At 45.5% G+C, this 18,295-nt stretch overlaps 1 protein-coding gene and 1 long non-coding RNA gene across 4 annotated transcripts in view; one reads left to right on the top strand and one right to left on the bottom strand.

Annotated features, from left to right (window-relative positions):
• The window catches only part of CPEB4 (cytoplasmic polyadenylation element binding protein 4), a 243,726-nt gene that overhangs the window by 153,724 nt on the left and 71,707 nt on the right, over positions 1-18,295 (bottom strand). The gene's annotated exons all lie outside the window — the stretch shown is intronic.
• The window catches only part of LOC112544048 (uncharacterized), an 85,653-nt gene that overhangs the window by 43,312 nt on the left and 24,046 nt on the right, over positions 1-18,295 (top strand). For all 3 annotated transcript variants that reach the window (XR_012896321.1, XR_003087365.2, XR_003087366.2), the window contains exon 3: positions 10,085-10,170. This is a non-coding gene — a long non-coding RNA (uncharacterized LOC112544048). The remainder of the gene's footprint in view (positions 1-10,084; positions 10,171-18,295) is intronic.

Here is an 18,295-nt window from a genome sequence, read left to right as displayed (position 1 = left end):
TGCTCAGATAACTGACTCCAAATTCTCTCTTCCTAGTACAATGCGTGCCTGGATCCATTTTAGGTGGAAACTTACCTGATTGCTTTATCATTTAAAACCACTCACACACAACCTTGTTCTTTAATGATTTCCAACATGGTTACGTGCTGTTCAGTTGACAGGGCTCCTATTCATAGAATCACAGAATACTAGAACTGGAAGGGACCTCGAGAGATCATCCAGTCCAGTCCCCTGCCCTCATGGCAGGACCATTCTTAAATGGGATGGCATCAATTTGATTTCTGTTGTTTCTGTTGGTTTGGGGGGAAACACTGCAAAACTCTGATGGATTGAGTAACATTTTTCATACATTAGCCCCAAAGAAGAGTAAAATCTGGGCATGTTAAATAGCAGCTCATCTTCCCAACTAGCCACCCCATTTGTGTGGGTATGTATAACCTGGGGGAAAAAAGGAGGATGTGTTAACTCAGGTTAGCAAACATGGGATCAAATAGCTGTGGAGTTTCTGCTTTTAGCTTGGATTAGCAGCATGGATTCAAGCCTATAGGGCAGGGCTACTCAACTTTGGAAGCCCCGGGGGCCACAATGATACCCATAGCACATGCCGAGGCCGTAACTCAAGCAAATATATGCAAATAGCTTCTTTCACACTGATGGACATGAATACAAAGATTAAGGCAAGACCACACAACACGCAGGCCCCATTTAAGACAGATCTGCTGATATTAATAAAATGCAACTTACCCAATTTTCACCTGTATGACAGCATTTTTAAATGAGCAATGACAGTCCAGCAATTTAACTACTAAAACACATATCAACAGAAGACCATTATATTGATTACTACCTGAGCCCCAGACCCAGCACAGACCTTTCTCACCCTGGCCTCACTGCCTGGCTCTGCCGCCGCCTCACTGTCTCGTTGCCCAGCTCTGCCACTGCCTTGCCACGAGCCTCTTCCCACCACCAGCAGCGCCTGCACACATGCCAACGTGGCCTGTCTCGGGGAGGCACTGCCACTGTGGCAGACGCAGCAGGCATGCTATGCCACCGCCTTTTGCCACACACCCCGCGCAGCTCTGCTCGCAGGGAGGCGTTGCCGCTGTGGCAGATGCAGTAGGCATGCTCTGCCGCCGCCTCTTGCTGCCCCTCTCCCCCCTCCGGCCAGCAGCTCCTGCGCACGCGGCCTGGCTCAAAGCCGCATGTCTCGGCACTTGGCTCAGTGCTGCCGCTGGAGCCCCAGCAATGAGGCAGGCAGGTGGCCCGGAAAGCAGCTCAAGGTGCCGCGGGCTGCATGCAAAGGGGCTGCGGGCCGCGTGTTGAATAGCTCTGCTATAGGGGAATCTGTGGTTGAATTTGAGCTGCTAACCTGAGTTAAAATCTGAGTTATTGTGTCTTCACTGCTATTTTATTCAGGTTAGTCAAACCAAGTCACATATATTTCTTTTATTTGCAGCATAGACGTAACTTAAGTGAGCATGTACTGTGATACTTCCTTTGGTAAGCTTATTTCTGGTGAAATGGGAACCGAGGTGAAACAGATGGCTTGAGCTTGGAAAAAACGCACTGGGAGGTTTTCTATAACTATAAGGAAGGGTAGTACAATTTGGGGTCTCATTTTAAATAAATTCAGCATGTCCAAAATGAAGTTCCTGCTGTTTCATACAAATTCTCTATTTTTCCACCTTTCTCCTTCAGAGGACACTACCACCCTCCCCGTTGCTCAAATCCATGATCTTGGCATCATCTTTGACTCAGCCCTCTCCTTTGACCCACACATCCAGGCTGTGTCTAAATCTTGCCACTTCTTCTTGCACAACATCTCCAAGCTTCATTTTTTCCGTTCTGCTTACACTGCTAAAAACTTGTATGCAAACTCTGATCATCTCAAGCCTTGACTAAGCAATCTCCTTTTCTCTGACTATAGTGCTTGTAACCTCTCCCCTTTCATAATCTTTCATCATCTCTTTGTTTTAGTGTTTCTTTGTCACTGACTCTTTAAGGATGGCCCCCTTCCACTGCATCAAACAGTGACATTTAGGAACTACTGCACCAAGCATACAATATAAAAGACAAGATATAAAAGGTGGTGGTGCACAAGAATGTTTGAGCGATGAAATTTCATGCTCCAAGTGGTAAGGAATGAATTGTACTTGTGCAAATAATCATGGGCTGTTTGGCTAATGTATCTCAAAATCCTAAGCTGCAGGATCTTCTACTGTTCCAGTTCTGGAATTCCCAACCAACTCTACTTGCTTTTCCACTTTTAATGCTTCATGAAACTCTGCCAGAACATCTCTGTTATGCAGGGTTGCCAGGTGTCCGGTTTTGAACCAGATAGTCTAGTATTTGAGCTTTCTGTTCAGGAAACAAATTAAGAAAATATAAATGTCCAGTATTTTCTAAATAAGATGTAATGTAGATTGTGATGTAATGTCAAGTGTGTCCAGTATTTTTTGTTGAAACCATCTGGCAACCCTACTGTACACTGCTATTCCAGTCCCTGGCCTAACTCCCACTGTGTGCTTATATATCTCTATTCTTAACTGCAGCGTCCCATGCTGTTTTGAGCTTCTATGCCCTCCCTGGCTGCCCAACAAAACACTATTCTGAACTCATACTCCACAGACTGACAGAGGCCTGGCAGTAGAGCAGGGCAAATAATTGACTTTTTCAATTCAGAGGCTACCCCAAAAAAAGTCCTTCAAGTGATTTTCTGTGGGACAGAAGATACTGCTTCCTGATGCAAAGGAACTGTCTCACAAATGAATCCCAGCAAAAAATGGGGGTACTCACAATGGAAAATGTGACTGACACTTTGACATCATAGCAATAGCTGGTAGTACTACAATATATAGCAACCCACCAACTAAAGCAAAGCCTTCAGTGCCATGTAAAAAAATACTCCCTAGAATTTGAAATACAGTACAAGATTGGAAAAACCATTTAAAGTTTGCAGGTTTCCTCAGACAGTAGAAGAAATGAAAAGTTGATCAATTATCAGATTTGTTATTCTGCCATCTGATAAACACAAAAATACATTCCCCTGTGCTTTCACACTAAAATCACTTACAAAGAATGGGTGCCAGGTTAGTAGCTGCCTAGGAGAAACACTGAGATTATGTGGGTAACAAAGACAAGGAGGGGGAATGTACAAACATCCCTCTACCACCTAGACCTCCTCATCTGACAGTTAAAACATACCCTTAGAGCAAAGGCGTGGTGGAGTTCCCATGGCTGCAGCTCAGCTAAATTAAAGAGCAATGGCTCAAAAACAATTACATAAAGTCACAACAATGTTCTCCCTTTAGGGAAAGCACTGATTTGCTTCCAGACTAACAAGGATAGCTCTCTAAGATATGGAGTACTGGTCCTTACTAGCTTAAATACTAGTTTAACTTTTGGGTTTTGTATTTTGTTTTGCTTTTTGCAGAGATAATGGCTTGGAACTTACTAAATTCCATCTTAGGCAAGTGCCAAAAGAAGAAATTTGCTTCTCAGCAGAGGGACCAGTAACTATTTTAAGTTAATGACTAATCCTGAGGCTAGGTGACCATTTAAAGCAGTGGTTTTCAAACTTTACCCAGTTGAAGAAAATTGTTGATGCTCGTGATCCAACATAATTTGACTAAAGCATGGGCTCCAGGGTGAGGCTGGGAACTTTGGGATTTCGGAGGGGGCTCTGGCTTTTGGAGTGGTCAAGGTGGGGCAGGAGGAGCAGTGGGGGTGCTAAGACAGGCTTCCTGCCTCTTCTGACGGCAACCATGCTGTGTCCCAGAAGCAGCCAGCAGCAGGTTCCCAGCCAATGGGAGTGCGGAGCTAGTGCTCAGGGCAGGGGCAGCGCGCAGAGCCCTGTGTGTTCTTCCACCCTCACCTAGAAGCCGAGCCTGTTGCAAACTGTTTCTGAAGCACAGCTCAATCTGCAGTGCCAGGACAGGCAGGTAGCTGTCTTAACACACCCACTGATCACCTGATCACCCTGCAGCAAGGAAACCCCGTGCCTGACAATCCATGACCCAGTAGTTTGAAAACCACTTATCAAAAGAACTGTAAGAAACCAAACAAACTACTAGAAATCAGTATGTACAGAAATGAGTAGAAACCAAAACCATGCAAGAGCATGGAATTCCAGTTTCCTTATGGTTAGCATAAGCACCTGTCTGTGAAGCTATGACAGAGCTCACATGGGTAAAAGCAAGATGGCAATTGTAATGAGATGGCTTTTTATTTTGTACGGTGTGAACTGAAAGAGAAAGAAACATTTGGATAAACAATGAGAAATCCCGTGGCACCTTATAGACTAACAGATTTATTGGAGCATAAGCTTTCGTGGTCAAAAACCCACTTCGTCATCTGATGAAGTGGGCCTTTGCCCATGAAAGCTTATGCTCCAATAAATCTGTTACTCTATAAGGTGCCACAGGACTCCTCGTTGCTTTTGTATACAGCCTCTCCCTGACTTACGAAAGAGTTACGAACGAGTTACGGACCAAACACTTGGCTGTAACTCGATCCGTTCGTAACTCGGACCCCATTGAGTTACTCGCGACTGTGCTGTTCGTAAGCGCGGGTTGCGTTCGTAACTCGGGGACCGCCTTTATGACCACTCCATGGGAGCTTTGGTCGTAAGTGCGAACGGTCGTAACTCGATCGTTCACAACTCGGAGAGCGGCTGTATTGCAATAGCTGCCTATGGGCCACAACAATGTAGGGCCCTGTTGCACTAGGAACTTTACAAATCCACAATAAAAAGACAGTGTCTCACAGATCTTACAAGCTAAGAATAAGATATGAGATAACAGGGTTGGGGGGAGGTACAAACAGACTGGCAGGGCACAAGGACGCAGTGAGACAATACTAGTTATCTTGATACAGGCAGTCCCCGGGTTACGTACAAGATAGGGACTGTAGGTTTGTTCTTAAGTTAAATCTGTATGTAAGTCGGAACTGGCGTCAGCCGCTGCTGAAACTGATCAGTTTCAACCGCGGCTGAATCTGGACGCCAGTTTTGACTTACATACAGATTTAACTCCTCGGCGCTACTGGAGCAACCTAGCAGCACCCTAGCTGCTCTGCCCCAGGCGTCCTGATTCAGCCGCTGCTGAAACTGACCAGCAGTGGCTGAATCAGGATGCATGGGGCAGAGCAGCTGGGGTGCTGCCGGGTTGGTCCAGAGTGGCGCTGCGGGACCAACCCAGCAGCCCCCAGCTGCTCTACCCCAGGGGTAAGCAAGAAAATCCTGGTCTGCTGGGGAGACCAGGGAGACGGGGGTGGCGGGACGCCCAAGTCCTCCACGGCTTTGCTCCGTCTCCCTGGTCTGCTGACCTGGGAGACGCGGAGCAAAGCCGCAGAGCACGCGGGCAGCGGGACAGTCCAGTCGTGCCGTGGCTGTCCCACTGCTGGCGTGCTCCGAGGCTTTGCTCCCCATCTCCCTGGTCTGCTGGTCAGGAGACGGGGAGCAAAGCTGCGGAGCACGCCCGCAGGGGAACAGCTCAAGCGCGCCCGGGCTGTCCCGCTGCGGGCGTGTTCCAAGGCTTTGCTCCCCGTCTCCCTGCAGACCAGAGAGACGGGGTGCAGCTTTTCTCGCCCCGGAGGACGGGGGCGGCGGACCGCGACGCATCTGGGCGTCCCGCCGCTCCCGTCCTCCGGGGCGAGAAAAGCCCCGTTCGTAACTGCGGATCTGACATAAGTCGGATCCGTGTAACTCTGGGACTGCCTGTAGTACACAAGCTGCCTATGCATTGTTGAGTATTTTGCAGGCTTTTTAGCAGAGGAGAATGTTATGGAAGGCTTTACAGGAGGACTATGGGGTGGATTTCAGAGATCTACAGGGGTTGAAAGAGAGCATCAAAGTTCTTGTTTGAAAATTTAACAAATTTGCATTTATGGCAAAGCAGAGATGGGATTCAGCATCTTAATAGCATATAAGAGATGACAGGTATGGAAGGATAAGACATGAAGGGCCTTAAAAGTGAAGACATGTTTGATGTTGTGGTGAACAGCCAGCCAGTGAAAGGTTGCAAAGAGCGAGGTGGTGTGTATGAAGCAACAAGCCAAGAAATGAGGAAGAAAACTGATCCCTGTATCTCTTGGTGCACAAAGCCACAGAAAGCTTAAGGGACTAAACACTATTTAAAACATTAAATGATAGCACCAACTGGCATTGCACATTGTGTGACTCATGCTGTGTGCTGACCTGTCAAGAGCTGGTGAAGCTGATGTGGAAAGCATTGTATTGACAGAGAGTTGGAGAGCTGGCGCTTGACTCCTCTCAGGGGCATTTGTATAAGCAAAGCAAGGCGGCCCTGGCCTCCTTGACCAAATGTTTGTTTAAGGCTTAGAAAGGGTGTAGTTATGCAGTCACTAGACAGTTTATGGCAGGGATTGGGAACCTCAGACCCGAGGGCCGCATGCGGCCCCTGGCTTGCTTGGTTCCAGCCCCTGAGACTCGCCCCCCTCCCCACATTGGGGAGCCCATACTGGCATTCCAGCCCCACCTCCATTGCCTCATTGTAGGGCTAGAGCACACAGAATCTAGTAGGCTGGGTCCCCCTAGACTCTGGTGTGGGAGGGGAATGTCCCTTTCTCAGTAGAGGGCCATGGCAGTGAGGGATTTTTTTTGCTTCTCAGTTGTGTGCGGCCTCCCCACTGATTTTTCTGTGTCAGTGTCCTCTGAACCCCAAAAAGTTCCCCATGCCAAGTTTATGGGAACAAGGACAGGCTAAACTGGGTTCTTTACCTAGATATTTGCTGGGGCTCCTTTATTAAACAAATTTGTCCTCTTTCGGGGCCAGACTACAAAAATTCAGTGTACTCCGAGCAGGAGGCAGCATGCAGTTGAGCTGGTTCTGGAGCAGAAAGGCTAAACTATGACTAGGCCCCAATTGGAGTATAGTGTCCAGTTCTGGGTACCACATTTCAAGAAAGATGTAGAGAAACTGGAGAAGGTCCAGAGAAGAGCAACAAAAATGATTAAAAGTCTAGAAAACATGACCTATGAGGGAAGACTGAAAAACTGGGCTTGTTTAGTTTAGAAAAGAGAAGACTGAGGGGGGACATGATAGCAGTTTTCAATTATCTAAAAGGGTGTTACAAGGAGGAGGGAGAAAAATTGTTCTCCTTGGCCTCTGATGATAGGGCAAGAAGCAATGGGCTTAAATTGCAGCAATGGAGATTTAGGTTGGACATTAGGAAAAACTTCCTAACTATCAGGGGTAGCTAAACTCTAGAATAAATTGCCTGCGGAGGTTGTGAAATCTCCATCGTGGGAGATATTTAAGAGCAGGTTGGATAGACATCTATCAGGGATGATCTAGACCAGTGTTTCTTAGACTGTGATCCGTGACACACTGGTGTGCCACGAGGCAATCGGAGGTGTGCTGCAGAGAACAGAGGAACAGAGTTCAAAATGGCTGTCCTTAAAGGGGTAGGCGACTTTTCTCTCGCGCCCCTCTCCCCCCCAACTTTTTTTTTTTCTCAATAAAGAATCCTTGGTGTGTCAGATTAAAAAAAATTATTGTATGGTGTTCCTCGGTCTTAAAATGTTTAAGAAACACTGATCTAGAAGGTGCTTGGTCCAGCCATGAGGGCAGGGGACTGGACTCAATAACCTCTCGAGGTCCCTTCCAGTTCTAAGATTCTATTATTTTATGACTAAGAGACAGGGTTAGGCTATCTGTTTACATCCACCTCTGATGCTCAAATGAGCTAGTGCATTGCTGATATGGTGTCAAAATTTACCTGTTTCACATACCTATTCCCGATGTGCACAAGAAAGGGACAAGCAACCTGTGACAGGATATGTGACAGGTAAAGGATCCCTGCCAGTCACATGATTCAGCAGGAGACTTATTAAGGGAAGGATGCAGGGGCAGAGAGAGGCAAGAGAAGAAATTGCAGTGGCCTTGTTGGTTGTAGGAATTGCTTTGTTTTGGTGTTACTCTTGAGGTGGTATGTTTGAACAGTAAATTGTTCGATGACACATGGACCAAAAATAGATTTGATCTTGGCATTGGGCTGATAATAGAACGTTTCCATTTTCACAGCCCCACAGAAGCTGCAACTTGTGAGGAAGGCAACCCTTGTAGGCACATTGGGTGAACAAGGATCACAGTCGGTTTGAAAAATTTCTGTGGCTAGCTGACATTTTAAATAGATATATTTATTATTCAAAACAGTGACAAAGTGGATTTTCTTTATGCTATGGCTTGCTTTCTGCTCAAGTTGCAACTGTGCAAGTCACTCACATGCTGTTGCTTCTGTTTTGTGATTAGTTGAGTAAAATTATTAGAAACAGTTTTCCAGTATGAATGCACGTGGAAAGCATACTAACGATGACTTTTCTACAAGTTCCTAGTGTGACCTTAATGTTCACTTTCTGCCAGCATCTGTGCTAGCACAATGCAATTGTGTGGGAGTGATCACAGAAGGGCTCTGAAAATGGCTGGATCGAACAGGGATTTCAACTGGAATTTATAGCAACAGAAAATGTCACTTGTATTATTTGCCCAGCTGCACTCTTACATCATATCATGTTTGCCCGAGACAGAGTTTTCTGTTGTAACTTAGTGAATCATCTCCCCATATATTAAAAAAACCTTTTCCTGCTGGACAACAGAGTGACATCATCACGTCATTCTGCGTCCCACCTGCCTCCTCCCTCCCTCCCTTCTCTCTCTTTTCCAGCTTGAGCCAACCTCGCTGCTTCCCCTCGCCACTTGGAATTGCAATTTTAAACCAAGTCCCTACTGCCCTTCCTCCACCCCCACTCCACAGGGCACAGTAGCTGGCAGACCCCACATTTCAGTCATGACAAGTTTGGGAGAGGAGGGTGCAGTGCTCGGGACAGCAACCCAAGGACAGGTGCTAGGAGCGGGGCTCCCAGCCGGGCTTATGGGACAGTAGTGGGCTCTTGAGGGCTCCCCCACCGCCAGGCTCTTGAGGAGACAGAGCGCGGTGCCAGCCACCCAGAGTCCGGCCACCCCCATAGAAACTCACTCCCTCCCCAGTGGCTGCACTTACATGGCTAACAGAGCACCGCTAGCTGCCCATGGGAGCCACGGCACCAACCTGTCTTTCTGCTCTTGGCAGGAGGAAAGGCAGCCCTGGGCCCAGTGGGAAGAGCAAGGGGAGTGAGCAGTGCAGGCAGGACCGCAGAAGGGAGAGGTCAGGACAGCGCCACACTGCGCTGCTGCTTTCCCCACCTCAGCAGGCTGCAGTGCCCTGGAGTGCCAGATGCACATGGCACTACCTGTGCGTCACTGTGCCCCATGTGGGGCAGGAAAGAACCCCTGCGCCTCCCTGGCTGCTGGAGTTAGAGCCAGGCCTGGTGCGTGCCGTGGCTGGGGGTTGGGGGAGAGAAAAGGCCTGGGCTAGCGGGGAGGGGGGAGAGGGACCCTAGGTTGTGGGGAAGGTAGAAGGAGTCCAGGCTGGCAGAGTGGGAGGTGGCGGGGGGAGAGGGAGAAGGGGATTCTGGGCTGGTACAGCAGGGGAAGAAGGAGAAGGAGCCCGGGCAGGTGCAGCTACACCCCGGCTCTCCCCGGTGGCCAAGGGGGAGAGCCAAGGTTGCCTTCCCCTCCCCCTGCAAGAGGGGGGTTGGCCAATGCAGCGAGTAGGGGCCACAGCCCTTGTAACATGTAAAATGAATACAGAACTGAGGTTGAAATTAGCTTGGGCTTTTATAGGACAGAAGATGAATTCTACCTCACCAATTTCTCAACCCCAGGCCATGCTGTTGGATGTTGAGCCTCTGCTGTACCCACTATTCCCTATGGGCTTCAATAGCAGTCACAGGTATTAGAGTACTGGGTCTACTTCAGCACAGAGCCAAAGGGCCTGACCTGATGATGCTGGACCAGCCTCCATGAGGTATTTTGTGCTGATGTGCATTTGGAAGGCAGACATCTCATAGCCCGTGCAGGGTTTAATTAATGCAGGGGGCCTTGCACCAGCGCTCTACTCTCGCATAAGTGTCACATTATGGTTCAGACCCCAGCTGTACTAGAGCCCTGCCTGGCACAGCTGGAGTAAGGAGGTGGGGCAAATGTAACTGTATTAATCACTTGCACTTTCCTCTGATTCCCAGGACTGCGGGGGGCCAGTCTGCCTGAGACTGAAGGAATTGTCTGACTGAAGGAAGAATAAGGCAACTTTGTCTGATGAACTGGAGTGGTGATTAATTCATTTTCTCCTTCTAACCCTTTGTAGTACAAGTTTTTCCTCCATATTTTGTGTTGAACTAACCCTCCCACCACCCCCATTGCTGCCAACACTCATTGGTTATTATTACTGCAGTGAAATCTAATCAGAACTAAGATCGACTCATTACCCAGAGAAAACGCGTCTCTCAGACAAAGCAGCAATTTAGTCTGAGTCACTGCAGCATCCCTGAATGTATCCGAAACAATAAAAATCTGGGTAAACCAGTCCATTAGTGAAAGAGCTGTCACCTCTTCCTCCTCCTGCACAGTCCCAATAAGAAGCTCAACAAATTCTGCTTGCCACAGATATGGCACGGAACAGGAAATCCTCCTATACCTTTTGTTCTCAGAATACGTACTTCAGAGAAAGTTTGTGGCCCACCAATTTGTTGCCTCTGCATTATAATAGCTCTTAAAGAGGGGCTGGGAAGGGGATATTTTTAGCACTCTGCAGCAAGCCTATGATGTGCTGAGGATCAGTACCTAGGCTACCATCTATTGTTTTAGATCCCAATCCTGACTGAGTGGTGAGTGCGGTGTCACACTGAACCCTAATTAAGTTAATAGAAATTTGACTGAACACTGAAATACGGTTCTCCTCTGGCTGTCCAAGGAATAGGCCCCACATGAGTAGTCTGGGGCTCTGTCACCCCTCTCCCATGGGAGAAGGAAGGACCCATGTGAATATCTAGGCTGAAAGTGATGTGGGAAAAGGAGCATGGGGACTAAATACTGAGCTGCTTTTTTCCTTCCTCAGCATAGTTGCGAAAAAGTTATGCTTTTGGCTAACTGCCAAACTACAATGCTGGCTTTGAACTTTGACTGTCATGGGCACCAGTGCCAAGCAGAGCTATCTGAAATGAGATTATAACCAGCTGCATTAGTAATATAAACTGCTTCACAGAGAGATTCTCAAAGGTGCAAAGGAGAGTTAGCTCTATAATCCGGTAGGGACTGTCAGAAAGAGACAGCTCCAACAGAAATGCATGTTTCCCATCACGCCCCACCAACCTGTGGCATCAACAGCTTGTCATTTTTACCAGGGCACTTGAGATATTTGGTGCTTCTAAGTACCCAAGTCTCAGATTTCTTTAAAAAAAAAAGATTTTTAGCCCTAATGATTACCAGGTATAGCTTGAAAGTGTAGCTTAAGTTCTCCCAAAAGTTTTAAAATCAGAAGGCAAACAAAAAGAACCCCAAACTTCATGATTTTGAGAGCTCTGATTCATGATTTTTGAAGGCTTAGGAGTTGGCAATAGAGAACACACTTCAACTTTAACCTGAAGTGACCACCTTCAGGTCTGTGAGCAAAGTTCACATGCTCTACATAGCCATCCCTGACAAAAAGAGAGACCATTGTGGCTGGATCTTGTGGCTGGAGTGCAGGATCAGGTCCAGGATATAAACGTTACAGGACCGCTTGGGAATAGTGACCATAATATAATAACATTCAACATTCCTGTGGTGGGAAGAACACCTCAGCAGTCCAGCACCCTGGCATTTAATTTCAAAAAGGGGAATTACACAAAAATGAGGAGGTTAGTTAAACAGAAATTAAAAGGCACAGTGACTAGAGCCAAATCCCTGAAAGCTGCATGGAAACTTTTTAAAGACACCATAATAGAGGCCCAACTTAAATGTATACCCCAAATTAAAAAACATAGCAAGAGACCTAAAAAAGAGTCACCGTGGCTTAACAACCATGTAAAAGAAGCAGTGAGGGACAAAAAGGTATCTTTTAAGAAGTGGAAGTCCAATCCTAGTGAGATAAATAGAAAGGAACATAAACACTGTCAAATCAAGTGTAAACATGTAATAAGAAAAGCAAATAAAGATTTTGAGGAACAGCTAGCCAAAAACTCAAAAAGAAATAACAAAATGTTTTTTAAGTACATTAGAAGCAGGAAGCCTGCTAAAAAACCTGTGGGTCCCCTAGATGATTGAGCTATAAAAGGAGCAATCAAGGACGATAAAGCCATTGCGGAGAAACTAAATGATTTCTTTGCTTCAGTCTTCACGGCTGAGGACGTTGGGGAGATTCCTGAATCTGCACCGTCCTTTGTGGGTGATGAATCTGAGGAACTGTCCCGGATTGAAGTGTCATTAGAGGAGGTTTTGGAACAAATAGAAAAACGTAATGTTAACAAATCTCCGGGACTGGATGGCATTCATCCAAGGGTTCTAAAAGAACTTAAATGGGAAATTGCTGAGCTATTATCTGTGGTTTGTAACCTATCCTTTAAATCGGCTTCCGTACCTAATGACTGGAAGGTAGCCAACGTGACACCAATATTTAAAAAGGGCTCTAGAGGCGATCCTGGCAATTACAGATCGGTAAGTCTAACTTCAGTACCGGACAAATTAGTCAAAACAATAGTAAAGAATAAAATTGTAAAGCATGTAGAAGAACATAATTTGTTGGACAAAAGTCAACATGGTTTCTGTAAAGGGAAATCCTGTCTTACTAATCTGTTAGAGTTCTTTGAAGGGGTTAACAGACATGCGGACAAGGGGGATCCAGTAGATATAGTATACTTGGATTTTCAGAAAGCCTTTGACAAGGTCCCTCACCAAAGGCTCTTGTGTAAATTACATGGCCATGGGATAAGAGGGAAGGTCCTTTCTTGGATTGAGAACTGGTTAAAAGACAGGAAACAAAGGGTAGGAATAAATGGTAAATTTTCAGATTGGAGAGGGGTAACTAGTGGTGTCCCCCAAGGGTCAGTCCTGGGACCAATCCTTTTCAACTTATTCATAAATGATCTGGAGAAAGGGGTAAGCAGTGAGGTAGTAAAGTTTGCAGATGATACCAAACTGTTTAGGATAGTCAAGACAGAAGCAGACTGTGAGGGACTCCAAGATGATCTCACCAAACTGAGTGATTGGGCAACAAAATGGCAAATGAAATTTAATGTGGATAAGTGTAAAGTAATGCACATCGGGAAAAATAACCCCAACTATACTTACAGTATGATGGGGGCTAATTTGGCTACGACAAATCAGGAAAGAGATCTTGGAGTTATCGTGGACAGTTCTCTGAAAACTTCCACACAGTGTGCAGCGGCGGTCAAAAAGGCAAATAGGATGCTAGGAATTATTAGGAAAGGGATAGAAAATAAGACCCAGAATATCTTACTGCCCCTGTATAAAACTATGGTACGCCCACATCTTGAATACTGTGTATAGATGTGGTCTCCTCACCTCAAAAAAGATATTTTGGCCTTGGAAAGGGGTTCAGAAAAGGGCAACTAAAATGATTAGGGGTGTGGAACGGGTCCCATATGAGGAGAGGTTAAAGCGACTGGGACTTTTCAGTTTAGAAAAGAGGAGACTGAGGGGGGATATGATAGAGGTCTATAAAATCATGAGTGGTGTGGAGAGGGCTGATGAAGAAAAGTTATTTATTAGTTCCCATAATAGAAGAACTAGAGGACACCAAATGAAATTAATGGGTAGCACGTTTAAAACTAATAAAAGAAAGTTCTTCTTCACACAGCGTGTAGTCAACCTGTGGAACTCCTTGCCAGAGGAGGCTGTGAAGGCTAGGACTATAATAGAGTTTAAAGAGAAGCTGGATAAATTCATGGAGGTTAGGTCCATAAAAGGCTATTAGCCAGGGGATAAAATGGTGTCCTTGGCCTCTGTTTGTCAGAGGCTGGAGAGGGATGGCAGGAGACAAATCGCTTGATCATTGTCTTCGGTCCATCCTCTCTGGGGCACCTGGTGCTGGCCACTGTCGGTAGACAGGATACTGGGCTAGATGGACCTTTGGTCTGACCCAGTACGGCCGTTCTTATGTCCTTATGTTCTTATGGAACGACCAGGATACATTCATGAATGTTTGTGAAGTGTTCACAATATGCAAGTCTAAAAATACATTTTGATGGCAACAGTTTTCAGTCATGGTCATGTTGTTGACCACTGGTAGCAAATTTGCAGATGACTATACTAAACCTTTCAGTGTCACACTCTGATATGCAATGCCTCCCATAGTAGAGTGCAGAGAACTGTACACAGAGCTTTGTTTTGTGCCTCTTATAAAACTGCCTCAGGAAATGATTCCCCTTGATCAAGATTTAATCCGATAATGAAGACACAGAAAGAATGAAATCGTCAAATTCAGTTGAGAAATCTGACTGGCTTAATCAGAAGCAGCTTAATTACAGCTACTTATCCAAATAAAATCAAATGCCTATTGTATTAAAAAATCATAAATAACCATGTTAAGATAACATAAAGGAGAGAGATACATGATCTAAATTGCTAAAAGCTAGAAAATCCAGGGTCACACCTAGGACATCATTCACACAGCTCACTCTGTATGGCAGTGGTCCCCAAACTTTTCAGAGTCCTGTCCCCTGATCCCTGTCTGTGCCCCCCCCCCAACAAGCCAGAGACGGGAGTGGGGATGTGGCTTGAGGTCAGAGGATGTGTACAGGAGTAAGGAGACCAAGGCTACAGCCACAGCTGTGGGTGAGGCCAAGAGAGGAGCTCCGGGTGTGAGGCCAGCAGCGTGGAATGGTACCCCAAGCACAGGGCTGGAAGCTGTGGACATGGGCGCGAAGCTGAGCTGGAAGCAAGGGACCCAGGCATGGCGCCAGCAGCCAGCGCAAGGGTCACCTCCCTCCTCCAGATGTTCCTTCCACCCAAAGGTTTGGGGACATTTGCTGTGTTGCATCCTTACTGTATTATTATTATAATATTAATTATTTAGACATCATAGTATTCCTCTGTGGTAATTTTATTATCCCCATTTTACTGATGGGGAAATTTTAAGGTAGAGAGACTTACCCTACCTAAAGTCATAGAATCATAGGGCTGGAAGAGACACAGTGGCTACGTCTACACTGGCCCCTTCTTTGGAAGGGGCATGCTAATTTTGAACTTGGGAATAGGGAAATCCGCGGGGGATTTAAATATCCCCTGCGGGATTTAAATAAACATGGCCGCCGCTTTTTTTCCAGCTTGGGGAAAAGCCGGAAAAAAGCGTCTAGACTGGCGCGATCCTCCAGAATAAAGCCCTTTTCCGGAGGATCTCTTATTCAAAGTAGGAATAAGAGATCCTCTGGAAAAGGGCTTTATTCCGGAGGATCGCGCCAGTCTAGACGCTTTTTTCCGGCTTTTCCCCAAGCCGGAAAAAAAGCGGCGGCCATTTTTATTTAAATCCCGCGGGGGATATTTAAATCCCCCGCGGATTTCCCCATTCCCAAGTTCAAAATTAACATGCCCCTTCCAAAGAAGGGGCCAGTGTAGACATAGCCAGTGAGTCAGCAGTGGAGCTGGGAACAGAACCAAGGAGTTCTGGAATGTCTAGTTCCTTGCTCTAACCACCATGCACTAAACTTTCATAAGAGGGGAGAGGCAGCTGAGTAAAAACAGAGCCACAGCTCTCAGAAGTGTGTATTATGCCTCATCTCAGTTGAAACTAGACTTTAATCCCCTACAATTTCAAATCATTGCACATAGTATTCCCACATAGAACCCTATGAATGCTTTGAATGTTTAGGGCTTGGCATTATTTTAATCTCATGGGTAAAGTCTTTCAGTATTGACAGTTACACCAATAACATGGTGTTTGTAAGGGAAAAGTCAACAGGTTTGCTTGTGTTCCTCCCAGCTTCCTTACAGGTGCTTCTAAAGCTACATGTTGTGTAAATTTGGATGTTGAAAGACCGAGTTTCCCTGAGTCCAGAAAATCTTTCATGTGCAACATGTCACCACAAACCACTCTCAGCAACATAAACTCCAGACTTCAAAGAGAAGCTTCAGAATTGTCATTCATGCTTAAATTTGACACTTTATGTATGGGTCTCAACAAAGATTATAATTATCTCACCTATTACAAAGACAGCTTCCCCAATTATCACCCCCTAATGTCATTACCTCACAGACACTAACCTTCCCCCCTCACCCGCACTTTATTCTAAAATTGGATTTGTCAATTTCATATGTGTTCATTTTTTTGAATGTATCACTTTGGTATACATGGTTGTGCCAATTTTCTTTCCACAAATTGATCTGAGGAAGTGGGTCTGGCCCATGAAAGCTCATCACCTAATAAACCATCTTATTAGTCTTTAAAGTGCTATATAGCTCTGTCTTTTGTTTCAGCATGTTTCAAACTGGCATTCAAAACCCACTTGGTTAGGTGAGCAAGGCTATGAAACTTAGTAGGTTCAAGATTCATCTTTGTTTTTCACTCTGATGCGGGCTCAAGAAAGCAACGCTTAGAGACTTGAATGTCAGGCCCAAAGCAAATGATAGTCCAGGACCAGAATCTGGAATTTTGGTTCAGGTTATTCTTTAAAAAATGGTAAATCTGAATGGGTTGTTACCAAAGAAACTGAAAGGAAGCTTCTTAAGGAGACAAGATGAGAAAAGGGGAAGAACAGATAACCAAATCAATTCCCTCCTAAACGCATAATTAGAGGAGCTGAAGCAAACCTTGTAGAATGCAATAAGCAGAGAAAGCCATGCTTGAGGAAGTTATGGGATTCTGATTGAAGGCTGCACCCAAGAATTCTACAAGTATTGCATAAGCAAATCCACATAAAGACATTTTTGAACAACTACTTGACACACAATTAACAGAAGGAACTGAACTAGAGAAAGCGCACATACAATCCCAGAACAGATGGATTATAAATCTCTGAAACAGAAGGCCTCGCCTACAGAAGTTCCTATTCATCCTTAGAGTACTAGAGACAACAAAATAACTATAGCAACATTTTAAGTAGGGGGTAGGTACATGTGTTTTCACTCACCTTCAGCAGATTGTAAGTCACTAAACCAGAGATCAGGGGCCTTTATTTTCCTTGGGCTCAAACTTGCAAGGTGCTGAGCTCTTTGGCTTTGATCCAGCAAAGCACTTAAACACATGCATATCCAATTTTTAATTGCAACAGGTCAGGTAAAAAAAATACAACCTATTCATCGTGCTCTGCAGAGCCCAGGCACCGCCATGAGTTCAACTGAGTGGAGAGTTTTCAGGATCATACAGGATTGAGCTTTGAAAGAGGGAACGGAAACAGGCTGTTTGGCCTCCATCAGTGCCAAGAAGTTGACGGGAAGTCTGAAGAGATGAGATCTTCACTAAAGAGAAGGATGGTTAGGCATCTAAAAGAGTGGATATGGCAGATTTGCAGAGGAATGGAGATATGCCTTCTGGGTCCGTGCTTCTAGTACAGCTGGCGAGCCTGAGTTTGCACTATCTGGCATGGTTTGTGGTAGAATAGCACATACTTGGATGGCAATGAGGAGTGGAACCAGATAAGACACTACAGAAGAAAAGCAGCTTAGGAACCAATATATGACAGGCTGGGGTTTCAATCATTTGCATAGACATCTTCAGATGGGGGAAGAAACAGCAGGCTATTAGGACCCATTTAAACCACATATGGATCAGATTTGCAAAGGAGCTCAGAGTCAGATCTTCTTCCAGTGCTCAGCACCCTCATCTGGAGGCAGATTTTCAAATAGCTGATCAATGTGCTAAGCAGTGCTTCTGAACATCTGATCCAAAATACCCAAACTACCATGATGCCTGTCCCTCAGGAAGTTCTGCTCAAGATGGTACCTTCTACAAATGATTTAAACTACAAGCATTTAGACGTCTTCCACATAATCCAAACTTTACTATCTGAAAACTGTCTACTGATCTAATTACTCTGACTCTGTATGGCAGTCCCCACTAGGATATGACTTGAACTCTCCCCATAAGGACTTTCAATCAACTGCCAATAATATCCCAGATTCCCAGTACAAACAAACAGAGCAAGCAAGCAAGCAAGGAGTAAAATGAAATGATGAGAGTACTTAAAACAGCAGAACTGAATTCTCGGCACATTTTTTAAAAAGTACTGAGAAGAGTATAGTCTGTCCAGTGATACTTCTCAGTCCTATCCATAGTTGAGTCCAGAACAGTAATTCCTTGTTTGCAGCCTTCTCTGTTAAAGGCTAAATGTGATTGCAACTGAAGTACATTGATTAACCCAAAATAACTTTCCCTCAATTTGCTGGCTGCTCAAGAATACTCAGGAGACCTGCTTTTGTTCTGAGCTAGTCATTCAGGAGCCCTGGCTCCAGTCCTTATGTAT

Source organism: Pelodiscus sinensis, chromosome 17 (assembly GCF_049634645.1).
Source record: "Pelodiscus sinensis isolate JC-2024 chromosome 17, ASM4963464v1, whole genome shotgun sequence".
Lineage (NCBI taxonomy): Eukaryota > Metazoa > Chordata > Testudines > Trionychidae > Pelodiscus > Pelodiscus sinensis.
Note: the sequence above shows the minus strand (reverse complement) of the source record. Positions and strands in the feature narration are given on the sequence as shown.